Below are 17,463 nucleotides of genomic sequence, written 5' to 3'. Positions count from 1 at the left end.
CAGCCCTATGAGTCATGGAAAAGTGGATTAGGCGATGCTTCTGTTTCTAGAGCAAATGCAAAAATTTTCTCACCACATAAGATGTGTAGATAATTTAATGTTTCTAAAGGATTCACTCATGGTAAACACATCCTATCCACTTAATGAAACCAGGTGGTTTTGGCGTTGGTCAGTGATTCTCTTGTGCCTGTAATTCCCACAAGGAGTGTCCCTGTTGCTGGCTGATGATGTCACCAAGATCCGAGCACTCTCTCTGGGTTCTGTTTCTAATACATGCCAGTGGCAAACAAAGCAGCTATTGTTCCACACTTCCACTGTTTAACTTTTCAACTCTTTTTAAAAAAGTAAATAAGTTTCCAGAGTGCACATTTAACACACCGGGCAATATTTTCTTAAAGGTTGCAGCAATCCTAAATCGGAGGAGTGTAAAATCAGTCCCAGGTTGTGAAAATTTGGGTCAAACATAGCTTACTACATGGGGCAGGATCTGAGCGTAAGGGGTCTTAAAGTCAATTATTTAGCCTCGTGGCTTAAGATGTATTTCTCTGCTAAATAAATATGGCTGCCCACCTACTGGCTTATGAATAGTCACTAAGGAAAAAGTGACAAAAAACACATTGTTCTGTGGACACTAAATTGATGATTGGCAGGTATGAGGTCATGTCTAGCTCTTACCTCCAGGCCATAGCAAATGGATTGATTGACTCGCTGGGCCCGAGGTCCGTTCCTGCGTTCCTCAGTCACAGCCTATGCTGGAAGTACGTACACCTCAGACGCATTGTATGGCTTGCCCACCAGCTCACAGCAGTTTCCGTTTTCAAATGCTATGCAATAAAAAAAAAAGCTTTACAGGCTATAAGTGGGGCATGTGCAAACTTTGTCACGGATGCCGAGGCCAAGGCGATACCATCTGACCGCCATGCTCAGCCGACTACTTTCTCACATAAGTCATTACTTTACCAGAAAAGAATTTGAATTGAAAAGATAATGCAGACTGTTAAAACATGACTCCATTTGTCTTTGTTTAACCTTTTTGGACTATGTTAGGGAAATACAAATTATATACACAATGGAATGCAAAACATAGAGGGTCACAGGTCAATTGAAATGCATCCCAATGTGGAGACACCCAAGAAGGAACAAACTAATCCAAATATTTATATAATGATGAGCTTTTGATTATTCTGTTACTAGGGAAAGAAACTGCTGTCAAGTCCTTTAATTATTGTGACTTTAAACATCATCATTTTAGAAGCATGTCATACTCATTGAGTTTTAATTTGGTAATATGCTGAATTAAACTGTGATAAAAGTTATGATTTTTTGTGTGTGCGTGGCTGGAGGTTGTGGGAGAGGGTGGGTGAAGTCTGCTCTTTGCATTCAGGAACAGCAAAGAGTATTTAAAGGCCGTTTTTGTATCCAAGGCACCTCAGCAGCAACAACAACCTACATTTATACAGCGCCTTTAATGTAGTAAAACGCCCCAAGGAGTGACTATCAAATAAAATTTGACACCGAGCCACACAAGATTATGTTAGGGCAGAGCTTGGTCAAAGAGGTAGGTTTTAAGGAGCGTTTTAAAGGAGGAAAGAAAGGTAGAGAGATGGAGAGGTTTAGGGAGGGAATTCCAGAGCTTAGGGCCTTGGCAGCTGAAGGCATGGCCACTAATGGTGGAGCGATTACAATCGGGGATGCGCAAGAGCCCAGTATCTCCAGCAATGGCTTCTCAGGAGTCCCCAGAGGATTTATCATTTGTTCCATCCGCTTCCTCATCTACATGTTGTCTGAAAGCACAGGGGTCAGGTTACACATGCACACTGATGACATCCATATCCCCATTATCACAAAGATCTCCGTAATGTCACCCATCTCTGCCCCTGCCTCAGCCGATCTGTCGAAGCCCTCATCCATGCATTTGTCACCTCCCGACTCGACTATTCCAATGCTCTCCGGGCTGACTTCCCATCCTCCACCCTTCTTAAAATTCAGCTCATCCAAAACTCTGCTGCCCGTGTCCTATCCTGCACCAAGTCCCAGTGTCCTATCCTGCACCAAGTCCCAGTGTCCTATCCTGCACCAAGTCCCAGTGTCCTATCCTGCACCAAGTCCCAGTGTCCTATCCTGCACCAAGTCCCAGTGTCCTATCCTGCACCAAGTCCCAGTGTCCTATCCTGCACCAAGTCCCAGTGTCCTATCCTGCACCAAGTCCCAGTGTCCTATCCTGCACCAAGTCCCAGTCACCTATCTGCCCTGTGCTCACTGACCTGCATTGGCTCCCGGTCTCCCAATGCCTCAAATTTAAAACACTCATCCTTGTATTCAAACTTCTTCATGGCCTCGCACCTCCCTATCTCTGTAACCTCCTTAAACTTTCTCCATCACCCTGCACAAAAAAATGGAACAACCTCAAATCCCACCCAGCATTTTTCTGATCCCTCCCCATCACTCATTGGGACAACCCTTCCTTCCCACCACAAGACATAGATTGGGACAACCCCTCCCGCACCGAGTAGAGTCCAATAAAAACCCGCTGATAATTCCCAGCTAAAATTCTTCAATGTGATAATATTCCAGGGTGTCAACATTTTTTGAGGGCCTGACTGCTTTAAACCACGACAGCCTTACAATGCATTTAATTAGACCAATGATCACCAGATAGATACGGCCATTTGGCCCATCTAGCTCACGCATCCAGAAAAAGCCTGTCATGCCCCCATCCAGCTGTTACTTAAATGGTTCAAGAAATTTTGCCTGCACTATCCTATCTGGAACATAAGAAATAGGAGCAGGAGTCGGCCATACGGCCCCTCGGGCCTGCTCCGCCATTCAATAGGATCATGGCTGATCTGAATCTAGACTCACATCCACTTTCCCGCCCTCTCCCCGTAACCCCTAATTCCCTTATCTGCTAGGAAAATGTCTATCTCCGTTTTAAATTTATTTAATGTTGCAGCTTCCACAGCTCTCTGGGGTAGCAAATTCCATAGATTTACTACCCTCTGAGTGAAGAAGTTTCTCCTCATCTCAGTTTTGAAAGGGCAGCCCCTTATTCTAAGATTATGCCCCCTAGTTCTAGTCTCACCCATCAGTGGAAACAGCCTCACCGCATCCACCCGATCAAGCCCCCTCACAATCTTATATGTTTCGATAAGATCGCCTCTCATTTTTCTGAACTCCAATGAGTAGAGTCCCAACCTACTCAACCTTTCCTCATACGTCAACCCCCTCATCTCTGGAATTAACCAAGTGAACCTTCTCTGAACCGCCTCGAGAGCAAGTATATCTTTTCTTAAATATGGAAACCAAAACTGCACGCAGTATTCCAGGTGTTGTCTCACCAATACCCTGTATAACTGCAGCAAGACTTCCCTGTTTTTATACTCCATCCCCCTTGCAATAAAAGCCAAGATTCCATTGGCCTTCCTGATCACCTGCTGCACCTGCATACTAACTTTTTGTGTTTCATGCACCAGGGCCCCCAGATCCCTTTGTACTGTAGCACTTTGCAGTTTCTCTCCATTTAGATAATAACTTGCTCTTTGATTTTTTCAGCCAAAGTGCATAACCTCACACTTTCCAACATTATATTGCATCTGCCAAATCTCTGCCCACTCACTTAGCCTGTCTATGTCCTTTTGCAGGTTATTTATGTCCTCCTCACTCACTGCTTTCCCTCCCATCTTTGTATCGTCGGCAAACTTGGATATGCTGCACTCGGTCCCTTCCTCCAAATCGTTAATATAGATTGTAAAGAGTTGGGGTCCCAGCACTGACCCCTGCGGAACACCACTAGTTACTGATTGCCAGCCCGAGAATGAACCATTTATCCCAACTCTTTGTTTTCTGTTAGATAGCCAATCTTCCACCCATGCCAGTATATTTCCCCCAATCCCGTGATTTTTTATCTTGATCAGTAATCTTTTGTGTGGAACCTTGTCAAATGCCTTTTGGAAGTCCAAATACACTACATCCACTGGTTCCCCTTTATCCACCCTGTATGTTACATCCTCAAAGAATTCGAGCAAATTTGTCAAACATGACTTCCCCTTCATAAAACCATGCTGACTCTGTCCTATTAAATTATGTTTATCCAAATGCTCTGTTACTGTTTCCTTAATAATGGACTCCAACATTTTGCCAACCACAGATGTTAGGCTAACTGGTCTATAGTTTCCAGCTTTTTGTCTACTTCCCTTCTTAAATAAGGGTGTTACATTAGCAGTTTTCCAATCTGCCGGGACCTTTCCTGAGTCCAGGGAGTTCTGGAAAATGATCACCAATGCATCCACAATCCCTACCGCCACTTCTCTCAAGACCCTAGGATGTAGGCCATCAGGTCCGGGGGATTTATCCGCCTTAAGTCCCATTATTTTACTGAGTACCATCTCCTTAGTGATTTTAATCGTATTTAGCTCCTCCCTCCCCATTGCCCCCTGTTTGTCCAGTGTTGGGATATTTTTAGTGTCCTCTACTGTAAAGACTGATACAAAATATTTGTTCAGCGTCTTTGCCATCTCCATGTTCCCCACCACTAGTTTCCTGGTCCCATCCTCTAAGGGACCAACGTTCACTTTAGCCACCCTTTTTCTTTTTATAAAGCTGTAGAAACTCTTGCGATCTGTTTTTATATTTTTTGCTAGTTTACTTTCATAATCCATCTTCCCTTTCTTAATTAATCTTTTAGTTATTGTTTGCTGGCTTTTAAATGCTTCCCAATCTTCTATCCTCCCACTAGATTTGGCTAATTTATATGCCCTTGTTTTCAGTCGAATACTATCCTTTATTACTTTACTAAGCCACGGATGGCTGTCTTCTCTTTTACTCCCCTTTTTCCTCAGTGGAATATATTTATCTTGAAAGATGTGAAATATCTCCTTGAATGTAGACCACTGCTCTTGTACCGTCTTACACTTTAATCTGTTTTCCCAGTCCACTTTAGTCAATTCTACTCTCATACCTTCATAATCTCCTTTATTTAAGCTTAGTACGCTGGTTTGAGATCCAACTCTCTCACCCTCAAACTGAATTTGGAATTCAACCATATTATGGTCACTCATTCCAAGGGGATCCTTTACTAGGACATTTTTTATTAATCCTGTCTCATTACACAGGACCAGACCTAAGATTGCCTGCCCCCTGGTTGGTTCAGTTACATACTGCTCAAGGAACCCATCCCTAATACACTCTATGAACTCTTCCTCAATGCTGCCATGCCCAATTTGATTAGTCCAGTCAATATGAAAGTTAAAATCCCCCATAATTATAGCTGTTCCCTTATTACAAGCCCCAACTATTTCCTGATTTATACTCCGACCAACAGAGTTGCAACTGTTAGGAGGCCTATAGACTATGCCCACTAGTGACTTTTTCCTCTTATTATTCCTTATCTCCACCCAAACTGTTTCACTATCCTGATCCTTTGACCCAATATCATTTCTGACTATTGCAGTGATTCCATCCTTGATTAACATAGCAACCCCACCTCCCTTTCCTTCCTGTCTGTCCTTCCTAATTGTCAAATACCCTTGTATGTTTAGTTCCCAGTCATGATTATCTTGCAGCCATGTTTCCGTAATGGCCACCAGATCATACCCATGTGTAGTTATTTGCACCGTCAACTCGTCAATTTTGTTACGAATGCTGCGTGCATTCAGATAAAGAACTTTCAGATATGTTTTCTGACAATTTATTCCTGCTTTTACCCCTTTTACTACTTTACCTTTATCATTATACATTCTGTCCCTTCCTGACACGCTCTGGTTTTTAATTCCCCCACTGCTACCTTGCTCTATTGCCTTCTCCGCTGTCATTTTTATTTTTCGCTCTCTTAAAACCTCCCCCCCCACTAATTAGTTTAAGGCCCTCTCTACAGCCCTAGTTATTCGATTCACCAGGATTCTAGTCCCAGCACTGGCCAAGTGAAGTCCATCCCAACGGAACAGCTCTCTCCTGTCCCAGTACTGATGCCAGTGTCCCAGGAAGCAAAACCCATTTCTCCCACACCAGTCTTTGAGCCATGCATTTAACTCTCTAATTTTATTTATCCTAGCCAAATTTGCACATGGCTCAGGTAGTAATCCAGAGATTATTACCCTTGTGGTTCTGCTTTTTAATTTGGCCCCTAGCTGCTCAAACTCCCTCAGCAGAACCTCCTTCCTTGTCCTATCTATGTCGTTGGTACCAACATGGACCACGACAACTGGATCCTCCCCCTCCCACTCCAAGTTTCTCTCCAGCCCAGAGGAGATGTCCTTAACCCTGGCACCGGGCAGGCAACACAGCCTTCGGGACTCTCCCTCTCGGCTGCAAAGAACTCTATCTATCCCCCTAACGATACTATCCCCTGTTGTGTATGTACCTTTAAGGGAATAACTGGTCTTAGACTGCAGTACTGGCAGTGACCACCCCTGTATAAAAGGCCCAAGCAGGCTTCTGTAGTTTCAGTTTCAAGCTGCTTCTTGTTCAGTAAAGTACCTGTTAAACTGTTCTCCCGAAGTCCGTGTATTATTGAGGCGCGGACTTCACAGTGGCGACAAGTAAGTTCGAACTCACCTGCAGTGTGGCATCATCTCACGGGGATCTCGCCTGAAAGGAAGGTCCTGGAAGGTCGTAGTCTGAGCAACGGGCGTCGACCGAGGGCAACCGCCCAAAGAATCCATCGGTGTTTGGAGAATTGCGAGAGAGACTGTGGTTCCAGCGAATCATGCTGGTAGCAGGTAGCGCGCTGACCCTTCCGGACTGCGGCGGGCTCAAGCTCGATCGAGCAGCTCTACAAATCGGGCCGCACAGCATCGCCGGGAAAAGAAAACAAGAGAGAGAGGATGGAGCGCACAGGGCGCGGTCGGTGCTCGAGAACAGGACAGCGGAGAGAAACTAAACGGGGGGGAAGGAAAGCGAGACGCGCTGAAGCTGCGGGTCACCGGCATTACCCCGTAGAACGCTAGGAACAGCGTGGCAGTAAGGGGAAGAAGCAAAAGCACGGGAGGCGCCATTTTATCCCATTGGCGAAGAAGCAAAAGCGCGGGAGGCGCCATTTTATTCCATTGGGGAAGAAGCAAAAGCGCGGGAGGCGCCATTTTAAATCACCCAAGATGCCGAAAAGTGGCAGTATCACTGCTTTCGACAACGAGGTAGAAGACTGGACCACGTATGTAGAAAGAATCGAAGTGTACTGCAAGGCAAATGAGGTGGCCAATGGAAAGAGGGCGTCGGTATTATTAAATCTGATGGGTGTGAATACGTACGGCCTATTGCGGAATTTAATTACCCCAGCTAAACCAATGGAGAAAAGTTTTGAGGAGATTGTTCATATCTTACAGGAACACCTAAGCCCTATACCACTGCTGATAGCAGAAAGATTCAAGTTCCATAAAAGAAACCAGCACAAAGATGAGAGCAATGCTGACTATCTTACGGAACTACGCAAGTTATCGAAGCACTGCCAGTTCGGAGCAGGACTGGCAGACACCTTACGGGATAAGTTTGTCTGCGGGCTCCAGAGTGAAGGAACCCAGAAACGACTACTTTCAAAAAAGGACCTGACGCTAGAACAGGCTTTCAGCGTGGCAGTACCCTATGAAGCAGCAGCACGGGGAGCTGCGGAAATACAACAGAAACCACAAGAATACAGCGCTAACGAAATGGCGTATGGAGCCGAAAAGTGCTATCGCTGCGGCAGAACAACCCATGAGCAGAAGGACTGTTGGTTTAAAGACAAAATATGCAGGCAATGCGGGAAGATGGGACATATAGCAAGAGTCTGCAGGTCGGGAAAGAAGACCAACACGACAAGAACTACTAAGGAACAGTACAGGAAAGTAAAGAAACTGACAGATAGTAGTTCAGAAGGTCAGGAGAGTGATAAGGACTCCGGGAGCAGGCGACTAAGTTGTTTAAAGCTACACAACGTGATCGCAAAAGAAGATCACCGAACCATTTGGGTCACCCTCATGATAGCAGGGTCCTCAGTAAAGATGGAATTGGACACAGGATCAGCCCTAACTGTCATGAATCGACGAGACTATGAGCGGCTATTCTCACACATACCCTTAAAGGACATGTCCATTGTATTGAAGACATACACGGGGCAAAAGGTCTACCCCAGAGGAAAAATAAGGGTGCCAGTTGAATATAACGGAAAGGAAACGCAGAAACTATACATGTATATACTACGAGATGGAGGACCACCATTATTGGGACGTGAATGGATCCGAAGACTACAATTGGACTGGCATTCCATTCTGGCACTAACTGTGACTGACAAAAAAGATGATGACGTCGCACCTGGACGTCTGTCACAAATTCTATCTGACACGGAAGAGGTGTTCCAACAAGGACTTGGGACTCTAAAAGGAGTAAAGGCAACCATAAAGATTGAGGATAACGCAACCTCAAAATTTTTCAAGGCCAGACCGGTGCCATACGCAACACGCCCAGCTGTGGAAGCTGAACTGGAGAGTCTGGAGCATTCAGGGGTGCTGTCTAAGGTGGACTGGAGCGAGTGGGCCACACCCATCGTTCCTGTAATGAAGAAAGCATTGAGCAGCACGCCTGGGGAGCCAAGGAAGGTTCGCACCTGTGGGGACTTCAAGGTGACTGTGAACCCAGTCCTGCACACAGTACAGTATCCGCTTCCACGGATAGAAGATATTTTCGCCTCACTATCTGGAGGGAAACGTTTTACAAAGATTGACCTGGCTCAAGCGTATCTACAAATGGAGGTGGAAGAAGCATCTGGGAAATACCTCACGATAAACACTCACAAAGGCCTTTACCAGTACAATCGACTGGTATTTGGGGTAGCATCGGCCCTGGCTATGTGGCAGAGGGCAATGGAACAAGTCCTGCAAGGGATCCCGGGGACCCAGTGTTATTTGGACGACATCCTGGTTACGGGCGAAAATGACAATGAACACCTTGCCAACCTGGAACAGGTGCTCACGAGATTGCAGGAATATGGGCTACGAGCCAACTGTCCCAAATGCGAGTTCTTCAGGAGACAAATCTCGTATTGTGGCCACATGATTGATGAGGAAGGGTTGCATAAGTCGCCGGACAAGATTGAGGCTGTAGTCAAGGCTCCAGCACCAGAAAATGTGTCGCAACTGAGGTCGTTCCTCGGGTTGGTGAACTACTACCATAAGTTCTTGCAGAATTTATCTACAATTCTGCACCCACTGAACGCCCTCCTTCAAACTGGTGTAACATGGAAATGGAGTGATGAGTGTAAGCGTGCCTTTCAGGAATGTAAATGCCAAATCACTTCAAAACAAGTTTTGGCCCACGACAACCCAACATTACCGATTCGGTTAGCATGTGATGCGTCACCTTACGGCATTGGAGCGGTGCTGTCACACAAATTCCGTGACGGTTCAGAGAGGCCAATAGCCTTTGCATCGTGCTCGCTAACCTCAGCCGAGCGTAACTACGCCCAGATTGACAGGGAGGCCCTCAGCCTGGTGTGGGGGGTGAAGAAGTTCAATCACTATCTGCACGGGCAGAAATTCACTCTACTGACTGATCATCAACCCCTGGTCTCAATTTTTAACCCAAAGAAGGGCATTCCGGTGATGACGGCGCAACGGCTGCAAAGATGGTCACTTTTTCTAGGGGCACATCAGTATGACATAGAGTACAAAGGTACGAAACAACATGGAAACGCTGATGGGCTGTCGCGCCTACCGTTGCCTACAGCGGAAGAAGCACCTGCAGTGGACCCTGTGGAGATATTCCATGCGACCATAGTCGAATGTTTGCCTGTTACAAACGCAAGTATTGAGAAGGAAACCCGAAATGACCCAACACTCTCTCAGGTCTATGATTTGACGGTGAAGGGATGGCCAGCATATGGCGACTCACTGTTGCCAGCATTCTAGCCAAGGAGGGAACAGCTGTCAGTGTGCCAGGGAACCTTGATGTGTGGATCCCGAGTGGTAATTCCACCCAAGTTGAGAGATAGAGTGCTCAATGAGCTTCACGAGGGTCATCTGAGAGGGGTAAAAATGAAGAGCCTAGCCAGGGCGTTTGTGTGGTGGCCGGGAATCGATAAAGAAATCAAGGATATGACCAAGAGATGCACAGGATGCCAGAAGGTCCAAAACGCTCCACCACAGGCCCCGCTACATCCATGGGGGTGGCCCTCATCTCCATGGCAATGGGTACACATTGATTTCGCTGGTCCATTTATGGACTCAATGTTTCTAATCGCTGTGGACGCCCATTCGAAATGGCCAGAGATCATTAAAATGTCCTCCACCACCACGGAGAAAACTATTGCAGTCCTAAGGACCATCTTCACCAGGAATGGGTTGCCAGAACAGATCTGTTCCAACAATGGCCCACAGTTTGTGTCTGAGGATTTCCGGAGGTTCCTGAAGAATAATGGGGTGAAACATTACACATCTGCCCCATATCATCCAGCCACAAATGGATTGGCTGAGAGGTTTGTTCAGACCTTTAAAAAGGCCATAAAGGCAATGTATAATGACGACATACCACTGCAACACAAGGTGGATAACTTCCTGTTTGCTTACCGGAATGCGACACATGCAGTCACCAACCAAACTCCAGCCGTACTGTTTTTCAACCGGAGACTAAGATGTCGCTTGGATTTGCTCAAACCAAACATAAGACGAGATGTGGAGGATAAGCAGTTCCAGCACATAAATGAGAAGCCAACCAGGAGCTTCAAGATAGGGCAACCAGTCTTGGCCCGTGACTACCGAACAGAAAAATGGCAGCCAGGCACGATATGCACACAGCAGGGACCACTAATGTACACAGTGGACGTTGGAGAGAGCATCGTGAGACGCCATGCTGACCAGATTCTAGAGTCACAGGAACAAGCCAAACCTGTACCACAAGCATGTGCACCTGGTAATGAGCCCGAAGTACAGATTGCGTCTACCTCAGAAGCAGGGGTATTGGAAGCTGACGAACCAACCAATGACAATGAGCCAGAATTGACTCCACCGCCAGAACAGGATACTCGAGAAAGGCGCTATCCAGTCCGGATCAGGAAGCCTCCTCAAAGACTGAACTTATAAATGACTATTTCAGTTGATGTATATATTATTGAGAAAATTGTAATTGTAATTAGTTATTATTTAGTTGTTAAATGAATGTTATGTGCTGTTTATCTAAAAGGGGAGGAATTGTTGTGTATGTACCTTTAAGGGAATAACTGGTCTTAGACTGCAGTACCGGCAGTGACCACCCCTGTATAAAAGGCCCTAGCAGGCTTCTGTAGTTTCAGTTTCAAGCTGCCTCTTGTTCAGTAAAGTACCTGTTAAACTGTGCTCCCGAAGTCCGTGTATTATTGAGGCGTGGACTTTACATCCCCTACCACTACAACAGTTCTTTTAACTGCCCCCACTTGAATGGCCCCCCCGCTCCATGGTGCTGTGGCCAGGTTGCTCATCCTCCCCGCAGTCCCTGTTCCCATCCTCACAGGGAGTAAGAGCCTCAAACCTGTTGGACAAGAGCAAGGGCTGCGGCTCCTCCAACAATACCTCCTGGATCCCCCTACCTGCCTCACTTCTAGTCACACCATCCTGGCCCTGGCCACGGACTACATCTGAATTAATTAATCTAATTAGTGTGACTACCTCCTGATACACAGAGTCCAGGTAACTCTCCCCCTCCCTGATGTGTCTCAGTGTTTGAAGCTCGGACTCCAGCTCTTCAACACGGAGCCGGAATTCCTCGAGCAGCCAACACTTACTGCAAATGTGATCACTGTGAGCATCAATGGTGTCCACCAGCTCCCACATATTGCAGCAGCAACACATCACCTGATCTCCCATTCTATGTAATTAATTAAATTTATTAATATTATTTTTAAATACCCTCTGCCCCGATTCTAGATGATGAATATCGCACCTTAGAAACTATAAACCACAGAGTTTAAGCTTAAAAAAGAGAGAAATACTTACCAACCAATCACTTACCCGCTTTCTGGTGACGTCACACTTGGATTACTTTTTACCTCTCTCCTTCCCTCCGAGTTCTGAGTTCGGAGACTGGTACGCCTTACCTGGTCTCTGGGGCCTTTTATAGCCCCGCTCTGCCGCTCGAGATTCCCGCCAACGCTGTGAGGCCTTACCTGGTCTCTGGGGCCTTTTATAGCCCCGCTCTGGCGCTCGAGATTCCCGCCAATGCTGTGAGGCCTTACCTGGTCTCTGGGGCCTTTTATAGCCCCGCTCTGCCGCTCGAGATTCCCGCCAACGCTGTGAGGCCTTACCTGGTCTCTGGGGCCTTTTATAGCCCCGCTCTGGCGCTCGAGATTCCCGCCAACGCTGTGAGGCCTTACCTGGTCTCTGGGGCCTTTTATAGCCCCGCTCTGCCGCTTGAGATTCCCGCCAACGCTGTGAGGCCTTACCTGGTCTCTGGGGCCTTTTATAGCCCCGCTCTGGCGCTCGAGATTCCCACCGATGCTGTGAGGCCTTACCTGGTCTCTTGGGCCTTTTATAGCCCTGCTCTGCCGCTCGAGTTTCCCGCCGACGCTGTGAGGCCTTACCTGGTCTCTGGGGCCTTTTATAGCCCCACTCTGCCGCTCATAAGAACATAAGAACATAAGAACATAAGAAATAGGAGCAGGAGTAGGCCAATCGGCCCCTCGAGCCTGCTCCACCATTCAATAAGATCATGGCTGATCTGATCCTAACCTCAAATCTTCTATCACTCTGCATCTACCCAAACCCATGTGATCTCCCGGGAGAGGCGAAAAACCAGATAAAGACCCAATGGCCAATTTGGGAGAAAAAAATCTGGGAAATTCCTCTCCGACCCATCTAGGCGATCGAAATTCTTCCAGGAGATCACTCTGTCCCTATATTTTCTACAGTACTTACCTTCTGTAAAGGCGATCTCCACCCCAGCCAGGAACAGGAATAAAACCATCTCCTGAAATCTAACAGAATTAGAACACAGTAGGAGCAGAATAAGGCTACACGGCCCCTGGGCCCGCTCCACTACCCACAGGGCCATGACCATTCCGAACCCAGACTCATGTCCAATTTCCTGCCCGCTCCCCGTAACCCTTTATTCCCTTTACTTCTAGGAAACTATCTATTTCTGTTTTAAATTTATTTAATGATGTAGCTTCCACAGCTTTCTGGGGCAGCAAATTCCACAAACCTACCACCCTCTGAGTGAAGAAGTTTCTCCTCATCTCAGTTTTGAATGAGCAGCCCCTTATTTTAAGATTATGCCCCCTAGTTCTAGTTTCACCCATCATTGGGAACATCCTCACCGCATCCACCCGATCAAGCCCCTTCACAATCTTATATGTTTCAATAAGATCGCCTCTCATTCTTCTGAACTTCAATGAGTAGAGTCCCAATCTACTCAACCTCTCCTCATATGACCACCCCCTCACCCCCGCTCGAGATTCCCGCCGACGCTGTGAGGCCTTACCTGGTCTCTGGGGCCTTTTATAGCCTGGCTCTGCCGCTTGAGATTCCCGCCGATGCTGTGAGGCCTTACCTGGTCTCTGCGACCTTTTATAGCCCCGCTCTGCCGCTCGAGTTTCCCGCCGATGCTGTGAGGCCTTACCTGGTCTCTGGGGTGTTTTATAGCCCCGCTCTGCCGCTCGAGATTCCCACCGACGCTGTGAGGCCTTACCTGGTCTCTGCGACCTTTTATAGCCCCACTCTGCCGCTCGAGTTTCCCGCCGATGCTGTGAGGCCTTACCTGGTCTCTGGGGTGTTTTATAGCCCCGCTCTGCCGCTCGAGATTCCCACCGACGCTGTGAGGCCTTACCTGGTCTCTGGGGCCTTTTATAGCCCCGCTCTGCCGCTTGAGTTTCCTGCCGATGTGTGGATCACCTGTTGCACTGTTTGCTATCTAATACAGGGGCTGGATTTTGTCAATGGGGAGCTTTTGGAGGCGGGACTCCCACTTGTCGGGTTTCAGTCCCGCCTCCATCAACTTCTGGCCAACCCACGCTATTTTCCCTTGATTGACTTTGTTAAGCCCGCCCAGCGGGCTCAGCAGGCCAATTAAGGGGAAGCCGGTTACAGAGAATGTCAGCGAATGACGTTTCATCTGTCAAAAAATTTTGACAGATGAATTGTCATCGTTTGACCGCTCTGTGAAGCTGTCAAACACTGACATTCTCTGTAGTTTGATGAGTTCTTGAATTCAAGACCTCATCAAACCTCTTTCTTTTGCAGAAATTAGATGGTTGTTGCATTGGCGAATGCAGCGGCCATCTGTCATCTCTGCAGGAAGAAACAAAGGTAAGTAAACATTTTCTATCACTTTTCACTCACCTCACATGCTCACCTCTCCACACGTGCACCCATCACTTACCTTCACAGTGCACCTTTGCACCACTCCGACCCCCGCAGACCCACTACTCGCGTCGGTGACCCTGGCGGGGTTCGGAGCCTTCGGGAAGCCCGCACCTGTTTGGGTAAAATGGGGATAATCGTCTTATCTGCCTGTTAACTGCCTGTTGACAGGCAGATAAGTGGCACTAATCCCCTTGGCGTGGGACGGTTACCCGCCTCCTGGCAAGATGGCAGGGAGGCGGGTTGGACACCCTCCCCCAGATTCTGCCATTTTCCTGGCAGTCCCGCCTCCATACCCGCCTCCCCAGGGCTGGCAAGATCACGCCCATGTCTTCGAAGTTCCCTCTCTGTTGCCTCCATGGCTCAGTGGGCAGCACGCTCTCTCACTTCTAAGTCTAGAAGTCCTGGGTTCAAGTCCCACTCCAGAGACTTGAGACCAAAAATCTAGGCTGACACTCCAGTGCAGTGCTGAGGGAGCGCTGCACTGTCAGAGGTGCCGTCTTTTAGATGAGATGTTAAACCGAGGCCCTGCCTGCTCTCTCAGGTGGACGTAAAAGATCCCATGGCACTATTTCAAAGAAGAGCAGGGGAGTTATCCCCGGTGTCCTGGGGCCAATATTTGTCCCTCAAGCAAGATAACAAAAACAGATTATCCGGTCATTATCACATTGCTGTTTGTGGGAGCTTGCTGTGCCCAAATTGGCTGCCGCGTTTCCTACATTACAACAGTGACTACACTTCAAAAAGTACTTCATTGGCTGTAAAGCGCTTTGGGGCGTCCTGAGGCTGTGAAAGGTGCTATAGAAATGCAAGTCTTTCTTTTTTCCTTTTAAAGGCTAAATAGCTCAAGTTTTATCAGCCTTTTCTCATCACTCAGTCATCTGATGCTAGAGATCAATCTCATTGCGCTTCTCTGTACCACCTCCAGGGCTTGGCTGTCCCCAGTGTGTCCTGGTGCCCAGGTTTGCCAGAGTATTCAAGAGGCGCTAAACCGAGGCCCCGTCTGCTCTCTCAGATGGACATAAAAGATCCCAGGGCACTATTTCGAAGAAGAGCAGGGGAGTTCTCTGTGAATTAATAAATAAAAGATAAATAAAAAAGATACTTTGTGTGTGAGCCTTGACAATGTTGGCAGGCTATTCATAGCATCACAGGGAAACCCAACCCTGTCACCATTCCAAGTCCAGACATGCACACTTTCCAACATCTTTCACTGAATCGTAAGTCGGAGTTGGAATCCGAGCTGATTAGATCCTCCTGCTTTCTAGCCCAGGGTTGAGGGGAAGGGGGTGCTAGAGGAGGCAGAGGCCGCCTGCAGCATCCTTACTGTTGTCCTGTTGCAATGTGGTTCTGTCCAGTAGTATTCAGGTGCTTTAGTCAGTAGTATTTGTTATATTGCTGGCAGGGAAGATGGCATGGAGCATTTCACCGTGCAGCCATCTATGGGCGAAGGTAATTTAATAAATAAAACATGAAAGGGCCTCTGATTCTCATGAATTCACACAGTCGGAGTCCTTCTAACCAAGGACAAAGCGGGTAATTTTCCGAGTTTGTGCACTGGTGAGGAACCTTGGCTTCCTGCCATGCATATTGGAAAATCTGGGAACGTTGCCCACAGTTTTCGGTGTATTAAAACTCATCTTTTTTGTAATACCAGAAAGGGGAGGGGAGATGAGGAGAATTTTTTTTTATGCAGCGAGTTGTTTTGATCTGGAATGCGCTGCCTGAAGGGCGGTGGAAGCAGATTCAATAGTCACTTCCAAAAGGGAATTGGATAAATACTTAACAAGGAAAAATTTTCAGGGCTATGGGGAAAGAGTGGAGGATTAGGACCAGTTGGATAACTCTTTCAAAGAGCCGGCACAGGCACGATGGGCCAAATGGCCTCCTTCTGTGCTGTATCATTCTATGATCACCAGTTTTTTTCGCCAACAATTTTTTTTGCTCCCTTCCTTCCCTGTAATCTCCTCCAGCCCCACAACCCTCTGAGATATCTGCGCTCCTCTAATTCTGCCCTCTTGAGCATCCCTGATTTTAATCGCTCAACCATTGGCGGCCGTGCCTTCAGCTGCCACGGCCTTAAGCTCTGGAATTCCCTCCCTAAACCTCTCTGCCTCTCTACCTCTCTTTCCTCCTTTAAGACGCTCCTTAAAACCTACCTCTTTGACCAAGCTTTTGGTCACCTGCCCTAATTCCTCCTTATGCGGCTCGGTGGCAAATTTTGTTTTCTAACACTCCTGTGAAGCACCTTGGGACGTTTTACTACGTTAAAGGCGCTGTATAAATACAAGTTGTTGTTGTTGAAAGCTTTGACTTATTGGTGGGTTATAGTTGCCCAGATGCTGGGAATGGTAGCATAGTGGTAATGTCACTGGGCTAATAATCCAATAAACCTGAACTAATGATCCAGAGACGGTCAAATCCCACCATGGCAGCTTGGGAATTTAAATTCAGTTAATTAAATAAATCTGCAATAAAAAGCTAGTATCAATAATGAGAACCATGAAACTATCGGATTGTCGTAAAAAGGGAAGGAAATCTGCCGTCCCAGACCCACAGCAATGTGGTTGCCTCTGAAATGGCCTAGCACGCAAATCAGTTGTAACAAACCGCTACGAAACACAATAATAAGAATGAAACAGGACGGACCACTTGGCACCGACCAGGGACACGACACACCCAGCCCAGTCAACCCTGCAAAGTCCTCATCACCAACATCTGGGGACTTGTACCAAGATTGGGAGAGCTGTCCCACAGACTAGTCAAGCAACAGCCTATAGGCAGAATCAACCAATGCCCCAAACTCCTCCATCACATCCCTGGGTATGTCCTGTCCTACCGGCATACAGTCGGGAGGGAGTGACCCTGGGAGTCCTCAAAATTGACTCCGGACCCCATGAGTCTCATGGCTTTGTTAAATCCGTGAATTTTGATGTATGGTGTCCTTCAATAAATCGACAGAGACTGCAGAGGAACAATCAACAGGTGTTTAATAAGAACATAAGAACATAAGAAATAGGAGCAGGAGTAGGCCAATCGGCCCCTCGAGCCTGCTCCGCCATTCAATAAGATCATGGCTGATCTGATCCTAACCGCCAATCTACTATCACAGAACCATCTCCTGAACCTAACAGAATTAGACACACGAAATAGGAGCAGGATCAGGCTA

This window comes from Somniosus microcephalus, chromosome 20 (assembly GCF_052327205.1).
Source record: "Somniosus microcephalus isolate GS21.2 chromosome 20, FLI_Smic_1.0, whole genome shotgun sequence".
NCBI lineage: Eukaryota > Metazoa > Chordata > Chondrichthyes > Squaliformes > Somniosidae > Somniosus > Somniosus microcephalus.
The sequence above is the reverse complement of the archived record's forward strand: the minus strand, read 5'-3'. Positions refer to the sequence as shown.